This window comes from Mesoplodon mirus, assembly GCF_964341445.2.
Source record: "Mesoplodon mirus genome assembly, chromosome: 4".
Classification (NCBI taxonomy): Eukaryota; Metazoa; Chordata; class Mammalia; order Artiodactyla; family Ziphiidae; genus Mesoplodon; species Mesoplodon mirus.
The window spans coordinates 131,118,248-131,126,590 of NC_138979.1; positions in this window are offsets into that span (position 1 = coordinate 131,118,248).

Genomic DNA, 8,343 nt, shown 5'->3' on the forward strand with positions numbered 1-8,343 from the left:
GCGATACCACTCCTGGGTATATATCCTTTGTTTCACTGCCCCTTTAAAATCCATGCCTTGGGGGCCTCCCTGGTGGCGCAGTGGTTGAGAGTCCGCCTGCCGATGCAGGGGATACGGGTTCGTGCCCCGGTCTGGGAGGATCCCATATGCCGCGGAGTGGCTGGGCCCGTGAGCCATGGCCGCTGAGCCTGTGCGTCCGGAGCCTGTGCTCCGCAACGGGAGAGGCCACAACAGTGAGAGGCCCGCGTACAGCAAAAAAAAAAAAAAAAAAAAAAAAAAAAAAAAAAAAAAAAAAAAAATCCATGCCTTGGGGTACTCACCATTCACACACAAAGTAGGTTATCAAATTTTCTGTGAAACAAATAACTATCCACTCCCCAGATAAATTATACCTGTACCTGTCCCTTATAGGCACTACTGTCTTAATTAGTGCAAGTTTTAAATATAAATTATTTTGCATTTTTATACACACATCCCCCCTTCCCCTTTCCAAATACTTCCCAGTTATAGCTGAACATCCATAAGGAATGCTTACAATCAGTTCACTTTAGGAAACCACTTGTCACCTGTGCCAACTCACTCAACTCTAAACTACTGCTGTTCTGGCATTTTTGTAAACCTTCGCAGCCTCTTAGCTGGCCTGTTTTAGGCTGCTTTCTCTCCCCAGGCTTGTCTGCAAGAGAGAATACATTCTCCTTCAGAGTTACTGGTAGTATTTACTCTCAGGATTCATGAACAGTCAGGGACATTATAGAGTCTCTGCAGGCAGACTCCTAAATGGGCAAGAAAAGGGACAACTCAACCCACTTCACTGGGAGAATACTGAGACCTCATTATACACAGAAGTCACTCTCCTTTCTGATGTAGAATTTATATTCTTAAAAGAATACTTAGCATTACGGACTTAAGTATTTGGGTAACTTCAGTCATATCTGGACGCACCAAAAAAAAATGAATGACTGGGGCTTCTCTGGTGGCGCAGTGGTTGAGAGTCCTTCTGCCGATACAGGGGACACGGGTTCGTGCCCCGGTTCGGGAAGATCCCACATGCCGCGGAGCGGCTGGGCCCGTGAGCCATGGCCGTTGAGCCTGTGCGTCCGGAGCCTGTGCTCCGCAACGGGAGAGGCCACAACAGTGAGAGGCCCGCGTACCGAAAAAAAAAAAAAAAAAAAAAAAAAAAAAAGAATGACTAGTTAAATGTGTCATTTGGGTTGTCATCCAATATGCTCTTAAGTCTCCACCATAGTAATCTGCCAGCACCTTTTAAATGTAATTTGATTATGAAAGAGACCAGGAAAAAAAGTAAGTCACTTGAAGAACTTTAGGAATCATTGTTGGAATTAATAACCCTTTATGTCCAAGTGCTGCATAATCTGGAAAACACAATATAAGTAATATAAATAAACATCATTTTATCCTAGAAGGAGTATGGGTTTTGGAAGTAAACGTATCTCCATCTTAAAGCTACCTTTTTGTTTACTTTCTGTATGACCTTGAGGGGATTACTTACGTTTCTTAATTTTTTTTTCATCATATAAAATGGGAAGAAATATAACTGCTTTATATGGAGTTGTGCAAGGATTAAATGAGATTTGGTATGATAAGTACATTGAATAACAAGTCCATTTTAGCTTTCTAATGTAAGCTAACAAAATTAATATTAAAAAATTTTATAAAAGAAATAAAACATTTCTCTATGTAGCATTCACCTTAATTTTAAAAGCAGAGAAATGATGAAATATTTGCACATCTACTAGTTAAATAGAGCATGGCAAACATTCCATTTAGTAATCTGGTTTAATTATCACTTATTAGCATCTCAATCTTGTTTCCTGATCTATAAAATAAAAAGACCATTACTTCCTTCATGTTTACCTGTGCTCTGTGAATGGTAACTATTATTTTTTTAAGTTGGTTTGTCTAAGTAACTGACCTCTTGTCCATTAGTGTAAATAATAAGTGTTTATATACACATATGCCATGATGAGTTAAAAATACATATATGTATACATATACATGTTGAGAACAAAAATTACAGGATTTTTTAAACTCACAGACCCATTTGAATTGTGTAAATATAAATGTCAAAATGTATGGTAAATTAAAATATTTTACAGTCTGTCTTCTATTATACTAATTGTGAATGTGTTTGTCTAATCAGATCCCAGCCTTCTAAGCTTGTTAGATTCTAGCAAAGCACCTTGTAGATGATACAGAAGCTAAATAAATCTTGCTGAACTTAATTCAAAAAATGAGTGAATGGATGTATGAGTGAATCTTAAAAATTTATTATGTTCAATATGCTTAGGAATTTTGCTAGCAAATATTATATTCAAAGACCAAAGGATTATTGTTCTAGGTTATATTTGGCATATATTTAGGGCTGAATTTAACAAGTTCAATTGCAATATCCTCAGTACATGTTTTAGCAGAGAATGGAGTTGTAATATTATCATTTATATTCCTTCTAGAATAAAAATTGGGGGAAAACCTAAAATATTTGAAATGAGTATCAAATGTGTTTCATTATCTAAACTATATTGTGAAATATCCTTTGCCATAATGTAACCATTTTGACACATCCTAAAACAACTCATCAGTGTCAGCAGGCATCAGCATCTGTTCTCAGGCATTAGCCTGGGCAGAGGGGCACTAATTGAATTAGTAGAGCTCTGCTGAAAGATGGCAAGGCAGCTCCTGAGGAGCCAGATAACTTTCCTTTAACTCAACATATAAATTGGTACCATACTGGTTTCTGCAGAGAATAGATTATATTCTCAGTTGGATGTAAGATCTAAATTTGCTTTTATATCCTGTTCTAGTTGCCAAATAAATACTGATTCTCTTGAGCATATGTTATGTAATAGCCATGGGCTGAAAGAAGGATGCAGTACTGGAAAATGATTTTCCAGTTTTTGTGTGATAGGCACTTCTTTGTAAATGTGCCACTTTGTGTCTGAGAGGAACTTGATTGAGAGAACATATAATATAGAGGTGTGTAAATATTATCTAAAGAGCTGCAACTGTATGACTATTTACTGAGTTACAGCCCCCCTCAAATATTATTATTAAAAAGGGATCTTTGTTGTTTGCATTTAACTATTTAGATAAAGCAACAGACGAATCATGTTTTAAAACAGTTTCACTTAACTAGATAAGAATGAGGATAGTGTCTATACTCAATATCTTGTAATAACCTATAATGGAAAAGAATCTTAAAAAGAATATATATATATGTGTGTGTATATATATATACAAAAGAAAAATGAGGATACTGTGTTTGATGGTCTTTATGTTTTTTTAATTTAATTTAATTTAATTTTTTATACAGCAGGTTCTTATTAATTATCTATTTTATACATATTAGTGTATATATGTCAATCCCAATCTCCCAATCATCCTATCCCCCCCCTTCCCCCCTTGGTGTCCATATGTTAGTTCTCTACATCTGTGTCTCTATTTCTGCCTTGCAAACTGGTTCATCTGTAGCATTTTGCTAGATTCCACACATATGCATTAATATATGATATTTGTTTTTCTCTTGCTGATTTACTTCAATCTGTATGACAGTCTCTAGGTCCATCCAATGGTCTTTATAAATGTTTAAATTATTAATTCCAGCAAAACTGACAACTACTCCACTCTTCCAGTCACATTCATTTTCTTCAAGTGGCATTATATTAATCTAAAAAATATGTCAAGGATTAGTTTTTGAACTTGTAGGAAGTGAAACTCTGCTTCTTTATGTGATTCCTATCTCCTATTTTTTACAAACTTTGAAATTTCCACCTTGTCTAAGATAACATGGGAATGCTCATTGATCACAATTCATATGATTCTGTTATTACTTACAGGTCTCACTTAAAAAATAAACACAGAGTTAAGAAAGTGGTGCACATTTTATTCTAAACTTATTGCTACTTAGTAAATCACCTTATCAGCAGTGAGATGATATTACATCAGGCAGTGTGTATGTTACCTGAGGGAGTAAATCAGATTATGAAATAGGGTGCATAATTTGGCTTGGAACGTAAACACATCTTTGAAGATATATGACAGAGCTAAGAAAATATGTATTTCTAAAATATTTATGACTAAGTTCTGATTAACTACCAATAACTTGTCATTTTATAAATTCTTCTTCCTTTGAAACCAATGTTTGGAAATATAATAGAAAACCCATATTTCCTCTTTTAAGCTTAACCAACTCTGTTGAGGAAAACTTGCCATAAATAAAATGCACGAATTTCAAGTGTATAGCCAATGAATTCTGATGAATGTATACTACTATTTCAAATAAGATATAGAATATTTCCATGACCCTCCCCCCCAATCTTTTTGTACTCTTCCCCAGTCAATCTACCATCCTCCAACCAGGCAACCACAATCAATAGATTTTATTTCTATCACTATGCATTAGCTTTGCCTGTTCTAAATACATGTATACAGTTGACCCTTGAACAACAAGGGTTTGAACTGTGTGGGTCCACTTATATACAGATTTTTTTTCAATAAATACTTACTACAGTACTACACAGTTCACAGTTGGTTGAATCCGAGGATGCAGAACCACAGATGTAGAGGAACTGCAGATACAGAAGTCCAAGTATAAGTTATACACAAATTTTTGACTATGCAAAGGGTCGGTGCCCTTAACCCCTGTGTTGTTTCAAGGGTCAGGTGTACTTGGAAGTTTACAGTATGTATTGTTTTATATCCAAAATTCTTCTGTTACAGGAAATGGTTTTGAGAGTTGTATTAGTTTGCTAGGGCTGCCATAACAAAGTACCACAAACAGGGTAGCTTTAACAGAAATTTACTGTCCCACAATTGTGGAAGCTAGAAGTCTGAAATCAAGGTATCTGTCATGCTTGGTTCCTTTTAAAGGCCGTGAGGGAGAATCTGCTCTATTCCTTTCTGTTAGATTCTAGCAGCCTTCGGAGTTGTTTGGATTGTAGATGATGTTCTTATTGTGAAGCACATTGTCTTCCCTCTGTGCATGTCTGTCTTTGTGTCCAAATTTTCTCTGTTTATAAGGACACAATCATATTGGGTTAGGGTCTACATGAATCACCTCACGTTAACTTGATAATCTGCAAAAAAACCTATCAAATAGGCTCACATTCATGAGTATTTGAGGCTAGGACTTCAAAATATTTTTTAATTGAGATATAATTGTCATATAACACTGTGTAAGTTTAAGGTGTAAAAATGTGTTGACTTGATACATTTATATATAGCAATATGATTGCCACTGTAGCATTAGCTAACACCCCTATCATGTCATGTACTTCTCATTTCTTTTTTGCAGTGGGAATAATTAAGATCTAGTCTCTTAGCAACTTTGTTGTTTATAGTACAGTATGGTTGTCTGTAATCACTACATTGTGCATTAGAGCTCCAGAACTTATTTATCTACTAGTTGCAAGTTTGTACCCTCAAACAACATCTCCCCACTTCCTCCACCCCTCAGCCCCTGGTAACCACCATTCTGCCCTCTATTTTTATGAGACAATTTCCCTAGGTACTTTGCATTTTCAGATAAGGAAAAAATTGAGGAAGAATTAAGGAAGGAAAGCAAAATTGAAATGAATCCTCCAGGCAATGTAGACTTTCAGGTTTGGAAGAATGAATAAGAAGCAGAAGAACAGAAAGGAAAAGTCACGCAGGGGTTTTAGCTATGAGAAAGAGGAAGGGAGGAGGGAGAAGGGGAGGGAAGAGAGAGAAAGGATAGTTCAGTCCCCTTCCTCCCATAGAGGTATTTCTGACTTTCAACCACAGAATGCCTGGCATGGCACTGAAGAGATGAGAAAAGCTTGTTGGATAGCTCAGTTATAGCGCAAAGCAAAGAAATCCAGAGGTGAAATTAAAGATCAAGGAGTTCTCCTTGGCCACCAAAAAAAGCTGGGAACAGAGTTATAAAGCTCCAAAACCACTCTAGTGCTAAGATTCATGCCTTACTGAATAGGAAACTCCCAACCATGCTCTCAAAGCATTTGAAACTGTGGTGAACTGAATCACAATAATACAATACTATAAAATTCCTAGAAGATGACATAAGAGAAAACCTAGATGACCTCAGGTATGGTGGTGCTTTTTTACATACAACAGACTTGCAAAAGACAAATCTGATAAAGGACTGTTATCCAAAATATACAAAGAGCTCTTAAAACTCAATAGTTTAAAAAATGATTAAAAATGGGTCAAAGACCTTCACAGACACCTCACCAAAAAAAAACTATACAGATGGCAAATAAAATATGAAGAGATATCCCACATCATATGTCACCAGGGAAATGCAAATTAAAACAATGAAATGCTACTACATATCTATTAGAATGACCAAAATCTGCAACACTGACACCAAGTGCTGAAGAAGAAGTGATACAACAGGAACTCTCACACAGTCCTGGTGCAGCCACTCTGATGTATTTTTTAGAAAACTAAACATGTTTTACCATACAATCCAGCAATTGCATTCCTTGGTATTTACCCAAAGGAGTAAAAAATACATGTCCACACGAAAGCCTGTACATGGATGTGTATTGCAGCTTTATTCATAATTGCCAAAACTTGGGAACAATGAAGATGTCCTTCAGTAGGTGAGTAGATAAACTGTGGTATGTCCAGACAATGGAATATTATTCTATGCTAAAAAGAAATTAGCTGCAAAGCCTTGAAAAGACATGGAGGAACCTTAAAAACATAATTAAATGGAAGAAGTCAATCTGAAAAAGCTACATACTGTATGATTCCAGCTCTATGACATTCTTGAAAAAACAGAACTATGGAGACAGTAAAAAGATCAGTGATTGCCAGGGAAGGGCTGGGGAGAGATGAATAGGCAGAGCACAGAGGATTTTTAGGGCAGTGAAAATACTCTCTATGATTCCAAAATGGTGAATATATGTCATTATATATTTATCCAAACCCAGAGAATGTATAATACCAAGAGTGAACCCTAATGTAAGCTATGAACTTTAGGTGATTATGATGTGCTGAAGTAGATTCATCCGCTGTAACAAATGGTAACACTTTGGTAAGGGGTGTAGATAATAGAGGAGGCTCTGCATGTGTGGGAGCAGTTGGTATATGGGAAATCTCTGTACCTTCCTCTCAATTTTGTTGTAAACCTAATACTGCTGTAAAACAATAAGGTATTTTTTTTTAAAGTTTGTTAAAAGTTAGGCTGGTTTCTCCTCACCCCAATTTATGCAAGGTGGGTTCTTCTATTTACTTTTCTGTTGATGGGGGAAGAAGGGGGACACCTCTGTATATCCTCCCTTTCATCAAGGACTGTCATTATGTGGAATATAGTTCCATTAAGTTTATTTGTATTTTCAGCATTATGATGTTATTTTTAAAAATATATAATTTGTAGCTTATCCAGCATATTTAATTGTTAGGGTGTGAATGTTTTTTGTAATTGTTTATATCCACACCAGAGTATATTTATAAACATATTAAAACACAATGAAATATTTTATACCTACCCACAGATATACCATTTCTGTTGCTTTTTATGCATCTATAAAGATTCAAGTTCTTCTGGTAATGAAAATTTCAGTTTGTTTCTCTCAAAACGTTTTTATTTTACTTTCATTGTTTATGAATATATAAATCCCCACCCAGTTTGGCAGGCCTTTCTTTTTCTGGAAGCTCTTTAAAGAGATTTCTCATTGTCTTCCATCTTGCTTTATTTCCAAAGAGAAGTCAGTAAGGAGTCAGACGTTATTTTTATTTTTATTTTGTTTACCATATCTTCTTGTAATGTGTCCTATTTTGGGGACTGCTATTAAGATTATTTTTCCTCTTTCTTTGGTTATCTGCAATTTGATTGTGATGTGTTTTTGTGGGTTTTTCTTGTTTTGAGCTTGGATTTTTTTGGTTGTTTTTTAATCACAAATTTGAAAAAAAGAAGTTGCCTTTATTTCTTCAGATATATTTCTACATTACAGCTTTCTTCTAATACTCCAATTATATGTATGTTTGACTTTTTAATATTTTTCCACAAGTCACTGAGTTTTTGTTCACTTTTTTCCCCATCAGTGTTTCAGTATAGTTAGTATCTATTGTCCTGTCTCTATGTACAGAGATTACTGGCGTTCTTTCTTTTGATAACTCTCTCATTTCTGGTACTTTGCCGCATAAAGTCAAGCCACCTGAGACTCTGCACTCCAATCTCAGTTCTCTTCAATTGAATAAGACTTTTCATGCTTTGCCTTGTTTTCCCTCCTTGTGCTGTGGTTTGGAAAGTGTCTCTAGGGCTCAATGATAGGGTTCATTTTTTCTTAATTCACTTTTTCAAGGATCACAGTTCTCTGCTTCCTTTTCTCCAATGTC